Source organism: Eschscholzia californica, unplaced genomic scaffold (genome assembly GCF_041429995.1).
Source record: "Eschscholzia californica isolate CP2 unplaced genomic scaffold, dmEscCali1.0.p SCAF_4, whole genome shotgun sequence".
Lineage (NCBI taxonomy): Eukaryota > Viridiplantae > Streptophyta > Magnoliopsida > Ranunculales > Papaveraceae > Eschscholzia > Eschscholzia californica.
In genome coordinates this window covers 33,962,987-33,977,428 of record NW_028238461.1, presented here as the reverse complement: position 1 = coordinate 33,977,428, position 14,442 = coordinate 33,962,987, and the positions used below count along the sequence as shown (strand labels likewise).

Below are 14,442 nucleotides of genomic sequence, written 5' to 3'. Positions count from 1 at the left end.
CTAATTTTCATCTTCATCTTCACCTGCACCACCACAACAACCCAGCACCTCCGACCACAACCCAACACCTTCGACAACCACCCATCACCTCCGCCACCACCACCACTTATTTTTTTCTCACTTTCTCTCTTCTCTCTCTCGTATTTTTCTTTCTTTTATTCTCTCCCCCCCCCCCCCCCCCCACTAAAAATCCTGAACGATAGGGAGTTTCCCCTTCGTCATAGCAGTTGCGGAGCTGATATATTGTGATGATGTAGCGATATGATGGAGACGAAAGGGTGTTCCTATTTGTTTTAGTCATTCTCTAAATATATCTCAAATCTACTAGGGATCATTTTGATATATATAATATATATAAATATATATATATATATATATATATATATATATATATATATAGAGAGAGAGAGAGAGAGAGAAAAAAAGAGATAGAGAATCGGATGATGAGAAAGAGGGGAAGAAAAGGAGGAGAGAGTAAAAAAATTGGTCGGTGGTGGTGGTAGGTGTTGATGTCTAAAAATGGAAATCTGGTTATCAATCTGAAATAAGAGACTCGAAGCTAGATCACGTTCAAATGAAAGCTACTGCTCCTTCAATTCCCGCTCCTAGAAATCTAGGGGGAGGGGTGGGGGAACGGAAACCTCTCTGACGCTCAAGACAGTCAGATTGCCCTTTGCAGTTAAAGTATTTAGTATTGATTGATCCTTGGAGAACTTACCTTATTGAAGGTGATGAGATGCCCTTTTATAGGCTGCTTTGGACCGACTTGATAGACGGTGATATTGACGCAGTTGAGATCTACCGTGTTGTACTAGAATTAGTATTTCATACTTAGGATTTCCTTTTGGGTTTACCTCGTATCTTAAATATTTAGAAGTTTCTTTGTTCAAGGATCCTTCGTAGATATCTTACCAAGTTGATAGATTCTTAAGATCGTAGCTGATTGAGATCGTTAGGAAGATTTAGGGTTAAGTTAGTAAGCGTGCGGCGCGCTTCTGCCTTCCCATGTTTAGGGCGTAAGGCATCGGTCTGGCTTACATGGACCTCCTTATACTTCTTGCAAATCCCAGGGAAGACCTGGTTATTTTGAGGCAGGGTAGGATTGGAGCTCCTTAGATGATCTTGCTGACCTCCCAATTCAGGGCTTAGGTGGCAGACCTCTTTAGGATTATAAATATACCTAGACCTGGTTTGTGCGTGAAGACTGGACGTCCTTTATGCATTTGATTTCCTGAGCTCTGTGTGTCGGGTTGTTTTTAGCTGAAGGAGATGTCCTTCTGAAGGAGTGTTCTTCAACCAAAATGACAATGCGCCAAATTTGTCAAATAGATTAACGATGACTTTATCCAGAAGATCTTCTAGTCTGGTCGAATAAGGGATCGTAATGCTTAGCTAGAAGCCAACTACGATCGTTGGAACACTTCGGTAATTAGCGGCTAACATAGACCGCATCCTACAATGGGTTACACCAAAGAGTGATGACTTGACCGGAGAAAGTTGACTAGAGGGAACAAGGCAAAAGGTTGGATTAGATCCAACTAAATAGTCCCAAAAGGTTTAGATAGGATCCGGACACAGATAGAAAGAACTGGGCGCGGATCAAGATATAGGAGTCGGCCATGTGATGGCCGACTAGTGTAATAGGTCGGCCAGCCCAAGCTCACTAAAGAGCTGGTCTGGCTGGCCACATCAAAGAGGAATCCTAGATGTAAAGAACTTCTATCTAGGAATCCTACTCTGAATAGGATTCTGAGTCTTATCTTTTTCGTGGTCTTTACTAAATCCTAATTTTATTATGATTCTAATTAGGGTTCTCTATATAAGGACCATTATAAAACATAAAAGGTGTGTAATGTTTTAAAGAGAAAATCAATATCTACAACATCAAGTAGAAAGAGATTTTAGAGAAAAAACTCTTATTTTATCTATCAAGTCAAGAAGAAGAGTTCTTCTTCTAAACCTTCCATAAGGTCCTAGCTAACATTAGAGAAGGGAGATTAAGTCAACTTGCTCTGGTGTCTCAAGTAGGGGATCTACAATTGAAGTTCGCATGTTCGGGATAAAGGCATCGAATTACTTTGAAGGAAAGCGATTAAGGTTATTTATTATCTTATTCTAGTTCATCTTTAGTTCTTGCATGTGATCCTGGTAGCTAGTTTTAGACATATTAGATGTCTGAGATTCCCCTTAGTAGGTGACACCAAAAACCAACAGTCCCTCATCTGAAAGGGAAGGTACCGTGGTCAGTTATCCAAAAGATAAACTCAGAAAGCGCGTGATTAGAAGATCAGATGCCTGACGTCAAAGAATCTAAGAATAAAGGAATGAAATCCGTCCTTCAAAAGCAAAGGCATTAATATGTTGGGTTTTGGTGTCACCTAGTGTTGTAAGCGGAATCTTAAACGTCTATATGTCTAACACTAGGTTTCCATGATCACATGCAAGAACTAATAATGAACTAGAATCTGGAAAAATATTATCTTAATCGCTATTTTTCCCTCGAACCATTCCAATCGCTTAAGAAGACCGAGAGCTCTAGTTGTAGCTCCTTTACATGAGACTAGGTTAACCTAATCTCCCTTCTTTAATGTTTGCTAGAACTTAATGGAAGGTTGAGAAGAACCATTATTCTTGACTAGATAGATAGAATGAGAGCTTTTCTCTAAAATTATCTCTCTCCAATAGTTGTTTAAAGAGAGTGATTTTCTCTATGAGAAAATTCCACACCTTTTCTGTTCTCTAACTGGTCCTTACATAGAAAACCTAAAATATGAATCCAATTAAAATTAGGTTTCAATTGAATCACAGAAAAGATATTACCCTTAATACCGTTTCAGGGTAATTTAGGATTTCCCCTTTAATGTGGCCGGGTAGATCAGCCCACTGTGAGGCTTGACCTAGCCAGCCCACTCACCTTGCTCGGCCATCACATGGCCGACCCCCTTGAGCCGTCCTCTGGGCCCCTTTTCGAGCCCCGTTCTTGTTATCTTTGTTCCAAATCGTCATTCGAACCCTTTTGGCATATTTAGTTTGATCGAATCCATCTTTAGCCTAGTTGCCTCTAGTCAAATCTCTCTGATCAAGTCACCACTCTTTGGTATAACCCGTTATAGCATTCGATCTCTGTTACCGTGAATCACCTAAGTGGTCCGACGTTCATAACCGGCTTCTAGCAAAGCATTACGATCCCTAAATTAACTAGACTGGATGATATTCCGGATTTGTTCATCATTACCCAAACTGACAAATTGCGCGCATTGTTATCTTGGTCGAAGGACACTCCTTCAGACAAAACGGATATATCCTTCAGTCTCCTATTTGTTCTTAGAACAAATCTAATGCTCGATTCCAATGTCTCTTTGTATCTCATTTGATATATCATACCTTTCAGACTTTCTTGGTGTAGAGAACAACTGACAAAACAAATGATTAACTTTATTAATCCATTTGAGTGTTGATGATGCACAAAATGTCACGACATTGACGAACGTCTGAAGATTCAAGATCAGACCTGAAGTCCATCGGGTCAACCCGGCTTAAGGTAGCAGGTCAGCTGAACCCTTGACGATCCGTCACCTACTCCCCTAACTGGAAGGTCAGCTAGAGGAAACCAGCCCTGTAACGCCTTTAGAATGAACAAATCAGCCATGGTGTCTCTAAAGGAATGAGGGGGGTCCACGTAGGTTCGGTCGATGCCTTACGCCCAGAACTGGGAAGGCAAAGCGCACTAGCAAGTTTCCGACTTAACAAAACGAACAACAACGTCCAAAGAAAAAATGAACCCCTTGCTACCTACGGGCAAAGGTTTCAGAACCTCATGGTACAGTTTCCCGAATTGGAACCAAAAATTGCGTTCACCGCCTTGAAAAGGAGTCTCCGACAGGATGATATCATAAAAGAAATCTCCAGCCGACAGCCAGACACGCTCGGAGAACTGATAGAAAAGGTCCAACAATTTATAAGAAAAGAGGAAGATTATCGGAGAATGAAAGAAGTGGCCAACATCCCATACGAAGGAGAGTCACTCAAGAGGAAAAAGCGAGAGGAAGCTAAATCCCACCAGAGAACGAGACCGGAGCAGAAGATCAATACCCGATTTCATCAAGTACACCCCGCTAACAAAGGGTAAAGAGAAAATTCTGCAGATACTTAAGTCAAAAGGAAAAGTAGAGCTGCCGAAACCAAATGACGACAGAGAGGAGTTCAGCACCAGAGACATGACCGCATGGTGTGCTTTTCAACGAGGATATGGTCATAGCACTGATGGTTGTCGACACCTTAGGAACCTCATAGAAGAAATGGTAAGGAAAGGAGAGCTAGACAAATACTTCCCGAAAGAGCAACAAATGCCTGAATATAATAACCAGAGGTCAGCAAGCAAAGGAGGAATTGGGTCGGGATTGGACACCAAAACACATTTCACGAGCTCCAAGAAAGCGGCTAAAGGATCAGAAGCGAATGCCGGAGTAATCTGCAACATCAATACCAATCCCGGGGGCAACCCTTAGCGGAAACGCCAAGGGAGAACAACGCCGATATGCCAATGAGGCAAAAAGCATGCCAGCCCTGTTCAGCAGGCCCAGCAAGGAAATGCCGCCCATCACCTTCAATGATGATGACCTGCTAGGAGTAATCACTCCACACACAGACTTGATGGTAATAACACCAGTGGTGGCAAATTGGAATGTCAGACGCATTCTAGTCGACACAGGAATTTCAACCGAAGTCATGAGCCGTACATGCTTTCAAGAGCTCGGGGTTAGTACCTTAAATCGTACAAATCTTGTTTGACAGGTTTCGGTGATAATCAAGTAGAAACCGTTGGGTCGGCGTCGTTACCTATACTGATAGGAGACGAGGTAAAAAAGGTTATGATACTAAACTTCGCCATAGTCGACAAAATGCACGCCTACAACATCATACTAGGAAGGAACTTCTTAAGGGAATCCAGAGCCATAATCTCCATGAACCACCTAATGATAAAATTCCCAGTCCCGGGAACAACCTCGTAGGGACAGCGAGAGGGAATCAAGAAGTAGCTCGGGAATGCTTTCTGATCTCGGCCCAGGACTGTGGAGAGGAGACAACCAACCCGGCGACCGTCAGAGGAAATGAATTTTTCTACAGAGACCCCACAGCGGATATGCCAGAATAAAAGCCGCCCAGGTATGACGAACGGTTAGTACATTATCCTATTTTCAATCTATTTGACAAATAAAGCCACTAGGCGGGAGAATAGCGCTACAAGCTAGAGTTTTTATCAATAAAGGGTATTTTTTTGAACAGAAATACAACTCGATCAAGGAGAAGTCCTAACGAAACTAGTCGAGTTCAAGCCGATGAAAATAGCTCTGGTAGCCCAAGCTACGACCAGAGGCCTCAAGGAGAAGTCTTAACGAAACTAGTCGTGCTCAGGCCGACAACAACAGCTCTGGTAGCTCAAGCTACGACCAGATGCCTCAAATAGAAGTCCTGACGAAACTAGTCGTGCTCAAGCCAACGAAAACGAGTACCTCTGGTAGCCCAAGCTACGCTCAGAGGCCTGATGGGCCTAAAAGGTTACCCTAAATAGGTCTACACCCGCAAGTGCACGGGTGTCAAGTTGTAATAAATTCCGGTAAGACCGGTTCGTTCCTCAAAGACTAGTTAAACTATTCTAAAACTTAGAATTAGTATGGTTTTTGGTTTTGGTTTTAAAATAAAATAAATAAAATATTAAAATGACTAAAAAGGTGAAACTCAAATGGGGAGAAGTCAAATGGGAGAGAGTCTGGGTTTTCTGAATTCACCACATAAAATCATTTTTAAGAAAAAATATTTAGACAAATTAAATCACTTTCTTTTTATAACTCTGAATTTCGGATAATGAACTATCCTAATTCCGGGAGATATTTTCGTTAAAACTCGATTAAAACTTTGAACGTGGTTTCATCATCTACCCTAGATAGAGAATTGGCTACTCATAATAAAAGTTTAAAATAAATATGACAAATAAAAGAGAAATATGGAGGGAAACAGAACTTTTCTCACTGATTTTCCACTGGCAGCCAAACGCGCTCCTAAGGAAAATAGTTTTCTCGTCTTCTCGGAAGTGTATTCTTTCTGGGAAAATTATTTTCCAGACACTTTTTGTCATCTTCTCCACTGATTTCTCTCTTTACTGTTTTCTCTCTTTTCTTCTCACTCTCTCTTTCTCAAAAGAAACCATAACAACAAGAAGAAGAGGAAGAAAAGAAGATAGATAATAAAAACTAAAAATCAAATGTCAATCTTTGTTCTCTTATTCTTCTCTCTTTCTCACTCTACAAATCACTCTTTCTCAATTTCTCTCACTCTCTGTTTCTATTATTTCTCTCACAAAAATAAAGAAAGTAGTAGAAGATAATGGTGATTCTCAATCTCTATTCTGTTTTCTTTCTCTCACTAAAAGAAAAACAGAGGAAGAAGAAGAGAAGAGATGATGATAGATATAATTAAAGAACAGTGATAATGTATAGAAGATGATGTTCTCTGTCTCTCTGTCTCTCCTTAACTCTTTCTCTCTTCTCTAAAGATTATGGCATTGAAGTTCAAGAGAAGAAGAGGTTGAACCTCCCCAAAGATGAGATACCCTCAATGGCTGTTCTTCTCTTTTCTTTTATAATCAGCCGAGAGGTCTTTCTCTCTCTAGAAAATATCTTCTCTCCTTCAAATATTTCTGAATCCTTCTCCATTGTTAATGAAAGAAATAGCACAAACCGGGTTAATGGTCTCCATGGTCCTTTCTTCAGTACCTTCATGTAGATACCTAGACTCGACTCTTTGAGTGGAATCATCGAGTCGGGAATTGTCATCACTAAATGAACCGTTCATATATGCTTGTCGATAGTCACGAAGACTTCGACGTGGTCGATCAATACTAATGGAGCTACGGTTATCATCAAATGACAAATCCATACATGAAGGTGTGGTCATCCCAAATTCTTGTCGATAGTCTCGAAGACTCCTGCGGGGTTGGTTACCCTCATGCTCATAATCCCTAAAACCATATTCATGACGAGTCTGACCGACTCCATACATCCGTCGATATTCACCCATGGTCATCCTAGGTCGGTCAGGCTCAACTCGCCTATTCCTATCACTAGTCGAATCATTCCTATATAAGTTTGAGTAGTCCTGATGACTTGTGGATGGTCGACTAGTGTTGGAAAGAATTCACATAAGGTCATTCTCATCAAATGACCGACTTGCCATAATCTCACACTGTTCAAGAATGCAAACACACGATAGCAAAATGGGAACTGACACTTGTAGACTAAACAATCACACACAAGTAAAAAGGAAGAGATAGAATGCGATACTATCGAGTGCTCCTCTCGTTCGCCTTTCTTCTTAAGCTTCTCGATTCCTTCCTTTTCCTTCGCCTTTATGTCTCTTTTGGCTCTTTTCTATAAAACGGTACCTAAAAAAATGAAAGTAAGAGAAACTACAAAAACAAATAAACAAAAATGCCTAAGAAGCAAATAACACTAAACTAATGAACAAAACACGTAAACGAAATTCAAACTACTAGACCTATCCCCGGCAGCGGCGCCAAAAACTTGATGCACCCGAAAAGGTTGCACACCCAAGCGGAGGTATCAAGTAGTAACCGGTAAAACCGAAGTCGATCCAAGGATAGGAAGGTAGTTTGGATGTCGAAGGGTCTTATCCCTCGGTCTTGATATTAAAGGCTAACATAGACTAAAAAGGAAAGAAACAAAGATAATGGAGGTATTTGATCGAATAAGTAAACAAGAGAACAAGCAAAACTAACTAAACAATATAAGTAAAACGGGCGAGAAAGGTTCGAGAGAAGTGTCGGAGGAGCAAGAGTCGGGAGACGGTAAGACTCGATTCGGGCAACAAATAAGCGAGAGAGGTGTCGAAGTCCGGAAATCTATAATGATAAACCTACGACTACGTATGATCCAATCTAATGTGTCGAAGTATAATCGATGTTCGACTCCTAAAGTAGATGTTTCTAAGTACTACGTATATCCGGAAATCATACTTAGTCAAACAAACGCCTAATTCGGTTAATCCCGAGTCATCGAAAGTGTCGTCTAGTCGCCTAACTATGTGAAGTGCATGACAAGACACATGAAAATATGACTTAGACTACGATCGATATCGAATACTTCGTTTCGTCTATTAACTATGCGAAGTGCTTGACAAGACACATGAAAATACGATCGAAACGATAATCGAAATAAATGAACATCAATTTATAATCACAACATCAAATCACATTAAACATAATCATGAATTCATCACATTTCATCTCATATAATCGACATACTAAAGTTAGCTAAACATGATGATTGAATAAGAAATGGAAAGGAAATGATGAGAGAATCCCCCTTTTTCGATGTGGTTCGAGGCTAAGGTCGTCGGAAAATATGAGTCTTTAAGGTGCAGCCGATCTCCCTTTAGCAAATTCTGGGTTCCCCATAGCGACCACCATCATCTTCTCCATTTAGAACACAACCTCCATTAAAGCTAACCCTAGCTTTCTCTCTCTAGAAATTTGAAGTCCAAAATCAAATCAAATCACATGGGTAGCTAGATCAAGACATGGGGAGTGAAAGCCCTTAGATTTCCGGCCAAGAAAGTGGCCGGAACCCTAGAAATCCGTCAAAACAACTTCCGGCCAAGAAAGAAGAAATCCGGCCAGCAGCTCCCATGGAAGTGTGCACGTCCCTAGTACTGTCTGAGCTGCAGCCGTGCACGTCCTTAGTACTGTCCAAGCTGCAGCCGTGCACGTCCCGTTGACGCGTCCTTGCTGCTGCTGCTCGCGCCGGCGAGATGTCACGGGGTAAAGTTTTCGCTCCTACTTTAGCACCGTGCGGCACTTGACCTAGCTTCCTCCTAAGTACAAGTCTAAGCCTTAAGTTTCCCAAATGCCTAAGTAACCTTGACTAAGTAGGCAAAGACCCAAGAAAGATAAGCTTCAAAAGTGTGCACCAACTAAAGAGAACTTTGATCTTTATTACTAAGAACTCTTTGTATACAAGAAGGCTTTTGGGCACGTTTCCCAAGTCACTCAACTCTCACACTATTGCTTAGAATCCTTGCTTGGATGATTTACAAATGAGGGGGTGATCCCCTATTTATACTAGTTCCTATATACAATGGATGGCTAAGATTTATCCACATGTAACACATCTAATGGTGATGGAAATCTCTAGATTACTTGGGCTCCAAGTATCTCTAGGAAATATCTTCTTGCCATCTCTAGAAAACTCCTTGGGTTGGGCCAAAGAAGGTGCTCCAACTATGTACAAGTGCAGCCTGGTCCAATGGTGCTGTTTGGGCTGCTGTCTAGGCTGCTGTCTAGGCTGCTGTCTAGGCTGCTGTCTAGGCTGCTTGGCTGCTGTTCTTGGGCGTTTTAGCTGCTGTCCGGCCCAAGTATAGGCTGCTGTTTGGGGGTGTTTTAGATGGGCTGTGACATTCTCCCCCACTTAAGCCGCAGACGTCCTCGTTGCGGTCTCCTCATGGTACTTGGCGATAAGATCCCTATGTTGCCATAAGGTGTCTTCATGCTCCCAGCTTGCTTCACTGTCTGGTAGCCCCTTCCATCGCACTAAGTACTCCTTATAGACGCGTCCTGCTCTGGAAACCCGCCGATGGGACTCGATGCTTTCTACCTCTTTGTCAAAGGAGGTAGTCATTGTCACTGGTGCTCTGCTGCTCTGGCCTCTGGTTGCATCTTCTGGATCCGCATGATATGGCTTGAGGCAGCTTACATGAAAGACGGGATGGATTTTGAGATGTGTTGGAAGTTCCAACCTGTAAGATGCCTTCCCGACCTTCCTAAGTATGGGGAATGGTCCCTCATACCTCCTGATCAGCCCCTTGTGCACCCTTCGAAGGGACTTGAACTGATTTTGGTTGAACTTGAGCATCACCAAGTCTCCAACCTGAAACTCCAATGGACGCCTCTTTAGATCGGCATATTTCTTCATCTTCTTGGCGGCCTTTTCCAAGTAGGATCTGGCAACGTCAAGCTCCTTTTGCCATCCTTTGGCAACCTGGAAGGCTGCCGGGCTTGCACCCTTATACCCACCTGCAAGAGTAAGTGGGGTAAGTGGTTGTTGGCCTATAGCCAACTCAAACGGACTATGCCCAGTTGATTCACTCTTCTGCAGATTATAGCAAAACTGGGCAATGTCTAGGAGCTCCACCCAATTCCTTTGGTTGGCTGTGACGAAGTGCCTTAAGTATAGCTCTAAGAGTGCATTGACCCGTTCCGTCTGCCCATCTGTCTGAGGATGGAAGCTCGTAGAGAAAGATAGCTCCGACCCAAGTAACTTGAATATCTCCGTCCAAAATTTGCCAGTGAACCTTGGGTCCCGATCACTAACAATGTTGGCAGGTATACCCCAATACTTGACTACATGCTTCACAAATAACCTTGCGGCTTGTTCGGCAGTGCAGTCGGTAGGTGCAGCGATGAAGGTAGCATACTTGGTGAACCTGTCAACTACCACAAGTATGGAACCTAACCCATCAACTTTGGGTAAGGCAGAAATGAAGTCCAAAGAGACACTTGCCCAAGGCTTCTCTGCTACAGGAAGTGGCTCCAATAGTCCTGCTGCCTTCTTCTGCTCCACTTTATCCTGTTGGCATATGAGACAGGTTCTCACATAGGATTCCACATCTTCCATCATCTTTGGCCAATAGTACCTCAGCTCGAGCAATGCCATAGTCCTCCTCTGGCCTGGATGTCCTGCCCACCTGGTATCATGACATTCCCTTAGGAGTGTCCGACGGAGATCCCCGTACTTTGGCACATAAAGCCTGTTCCTTTTTGCAAAGAGAAGACCATTATCTACCCAGAACTTCTTGGTCTTCCTTTCACGAGCGGCCTGCATTAGCTTCTGTGCATGGGAGTCATGTTGAAGTCCCTCCCTTATCTGGTCCAAGTATAAAGTGTCGGGTTGACTGACTATTGCACAAAGCCTTGAGGATGCTAGCTCTGCCTTTCGACTTAATGCATCAGCAACATGGTTGGTGCGACCTGGCTTATATTCCATCTTCATGTCAAACTCGGCCAGAAAGTCTTGCCACCTGGCTTGCTTAGGACTTAATTTCTTCTGGGTCTGGAAGTAGCTTGTGGCAACATTGTCAGTGTATACTGTGAAGAAGTTGCCCAGAAGATAGTGCCTCCATGTCCTTAAGCAGTGCACCACAGCTGTCATCTCTTTCTCTTGGACCGTGTAGCGCCGCTCCGTATCGTTAAGCTTCCGACTCTCATATGCAATAGGATGACCCTCCTGCATAAGAACACCTCCAATAGCAAAGTCAGAAGCATCTGTATATACCTCGTAAGGTTTAGTATGATCTGGCAAGCTAAGTACAGGCTCTTTCATGACAGCTTGCTTTAGATCATCAAAGGCAGCTTGGCATTTATCAGTCCACAACCAAGCTTGGTTCTTCTTCAGAAGATCAGTGAGTGGGGCAGCCCTTTTGGAATATCCCTCGATGAACCGCCGGTAATAGTTAACAAGCCCCAAGAATGACCTTAGTTGGGTCACTTTGGTTGGCTCCTCCCAACCTTGAATGGCTTGTATTTTCTTCTGATCCATCCATATTTTCCCTTCTCCTATCCAATGACCAAGGAAGGCAACCTTGGTGGAAGCAAAGGAACACTTCTCTCTTTTGACATAGAGAGAGTTCTCCCTTAGTACTTGAAAGACAATTCGTAGGTGTTTAAGGTGCTCCTCCATGGTACGACTATATATTACTATATCATCAAGGTAAACAACTACGAATTTGTCTAAGTAAGGATGGAATACCTTGTTCATTAGGGTGCAGAATGTGGCAGGAGCATTTGTTAAACCAAAGGGCATAACTAGAAATTCATAAGCTCCATACCTGGTGACACAAGTGGTCTTGGGCTCATCTCCTTCGGCTATTCGTACCTGATAGTAGCCTGACCTCAAGTCTAGCTTTGAGAAGATCCTTGCACCACCTAATTGATCAAACAAGTCTTCCACCCGAGGGATAGGGTATTTGTTCTTTACTGTCACCTTGTTCAGTGCTCGGTAGTCGATGCATAGACGTAGACTCCCATCGTGTTTCTTTTGAAAGAGCACTGGCGCCCCATAAGGTGATTTGGAAGGTTGGATGAATCCTGCATCAAGTAGCTCCCTGAGTTGCTTCCTCAGCTCTGCCAACTCAGGAGGTGCCATCCTGTAAGGGGCCAAGGCAGGTGGCTTGGACCCCGGCTCCAACTCGATCTCATGGTCCACCTCTCTCCTTGGTGGAAGCTTCTTAGGCAGCTCATCTGGCATAATGTCCTTGTACTCCTCAAGTACTGCTTGAACTTCAGTAGGGACTGGTCCTTCTGCCCCATCAGGTTCCTCTTTAAGTGTGGCAAGGAATGTCTCTTCTCCTTTGGCAAGTCCCCTGCTAAGCTGTATAGCTGAAAGAGATCCTCCCTTTGCCTTTGCCCGGATGGCAGGTACCATACACGGTGACTTCTCATCATGGATGCTGACAACATTCAAGTAAGGGCTAATGGTTGCTTTGGCATGCTCCATGAAATCCAACCCAAGGACAACCTTGAAGTCATCCATGTCTGCTACCATGAAGTCCACAGTACCACTCCAGGTGCCAATCTTTAGTGGTACGTTCCGTGCTACTCCATGCACGGTCTTAGGAGGCGAGTTCACCGCCTTCATCTTACTCGCGTCTCCTTCATACTTAAGTCCCAATCTTCTAGCCTCATCTGGGACTATGAAGTTATCTGTGGCTCCACAATCGGTCATGGCCCTAGTAGACTTCCCACCAAGTAGGATGTCAACATACATAAGGCTCCTTCCTTTCCTGAGTTTGGTGGGTTGAGTTCCTTTGAGAGCATTGAGACTAATGGAACCCATGTGTGGCTCTTCTTGACTCTCATCAGGTTCGGTCAGGAGAGAATTGAGTTTAGCTCTCATGGGACATTCATATGACATGTGATCTCCTGCGCACAGGAAGCATTTCTTTGGACGGGCCGTCGTCTTCCACTTGCCCTTCCAGTCCCTCGGGCCCTTCTGACCTTCCTTAGGGGCATCTCTACGGGTGTCCCTCGGTGATTGCTTGCTTTCTCCCCCACTTTTGCCCTGGTTGCCTTTAGATGGTTTGGTCTTGGCACTTTGGTCAGACCTATATGTATAGTCATCAAGCTTCTCTACAGTACAAAGGGCGGTGGGTAGGTCTTCAACCCCTCTTCTACGTAGCTCGGTTGCCGCCCAGGGTTTGAGACCATGGAGAAAGAAGTAAAGTCGGTCTTCGTCGGTCATGTGGGTTATATCAAGCATAAGGGCATTAAATTGTTTAACATAGTCGGTGATGCTACCTGTATGCTTGAGATTCATCAGCCTATCACGGGCCCGATACTCAACATTCTCTGGGAAGAATTGCGCTTTGAATTCCTTTTTGAAGTCTTCCCAAGAGTCCATCCTGCAAAGTCCCTTCTCGACGTCGCCTGATTTGCGTCGCCACCATGTTAAGGCATCTCCCTTCAGGTACATGGCTGCTGTGCTCACCATGGATTCTGGGTCCTCAAGATAGATAGCCTTAAAGTACTGCTCCATATGCCATATGAAGTTGTCAACCTCTTTAGCATTCCTGGCTCCAGTAAAGCTCTCAGGGTCAGGCACCTTGACCCTTGGTCCTTCCCTAGTTGAGGGTCCTTCACTATTTGCCACAGCTTTCTCTAGTAAAGCAATCCGGGTCTTGAACTCCTCAAACTGGGCATGCATTCTTTCGACCGCAGTGGAAGGTCTGGCTATAGCTGCCATCTCCCTCTTGAGTACGTCCACAGTAGTCTCTACGGACTTTTCAAGATTGGCTATAGCCTCATTCTGACTACTCATCACCTTTTCTACCTCTTCACTGAGGTCAGGAAAGGCTTCTTCAACCTTCACGACACGTCCCAGCAACATGTCAAACTTGGTCTCTAGTTGCTCCAACCTTGCCTCTATGGACGCGTCCCTTTCTGCAGACTTCTCTCTAGCAGACTTACCACCCTTGGTCTTGGACCGTCCTTCCTTCCTTGGCTCTGGCAGAGGAACGTTCTCCACTTCGCTTGACATAGTTCCGACGTGGCTCTGATACCAACTGTCACGGGGTAAAGTTTTCGCTCCTACTTTAGCACCGTGCGGCACTTGACCTAGCTTCCTCCTAAGTACAAGTCTAAGCCTTAAGTTTCCCAAATGCCTAAGTAACCTTGACTAAGTAGGCAAAGACCCAAGAAAGATAAGCTTCAAAAGTGTGCACCAACTAAAGAGAACTTTGATCTTTATTACTAAGAACTCTTTGTATACAAGAAGGCTTTTGGGCACGTTTCCCAAGTCACTCAACTCTCACACTATTGCTTAGAATCCTTGCTTGGATGATTTACAAATGAGGGGGTGATCCCCTATTTATACT

General features: G+C 43.7%; 1 long non-coding RNA gene across 1 annotated transcript in view; it reads left to right on the top strand.

The window, feature by feature from the left end:
* Positions 1-14,442, top strand: part of LOC147544247 (uncharacterized) — a 70,083-nt gene that overhangs the window by 19,989 nt on the left and 35,652 nt on the right. Inside the window, exon 2 of the long non-coding RNA XR_015223497.1 lies at positions 2,383-2,698. This is a non-coding gene — a long non-coding RNA (uncharacterized LOC147544247). The remainder of the gene's footprint in view (positions 1-2,382; positions 2,699-14,442) is intronic.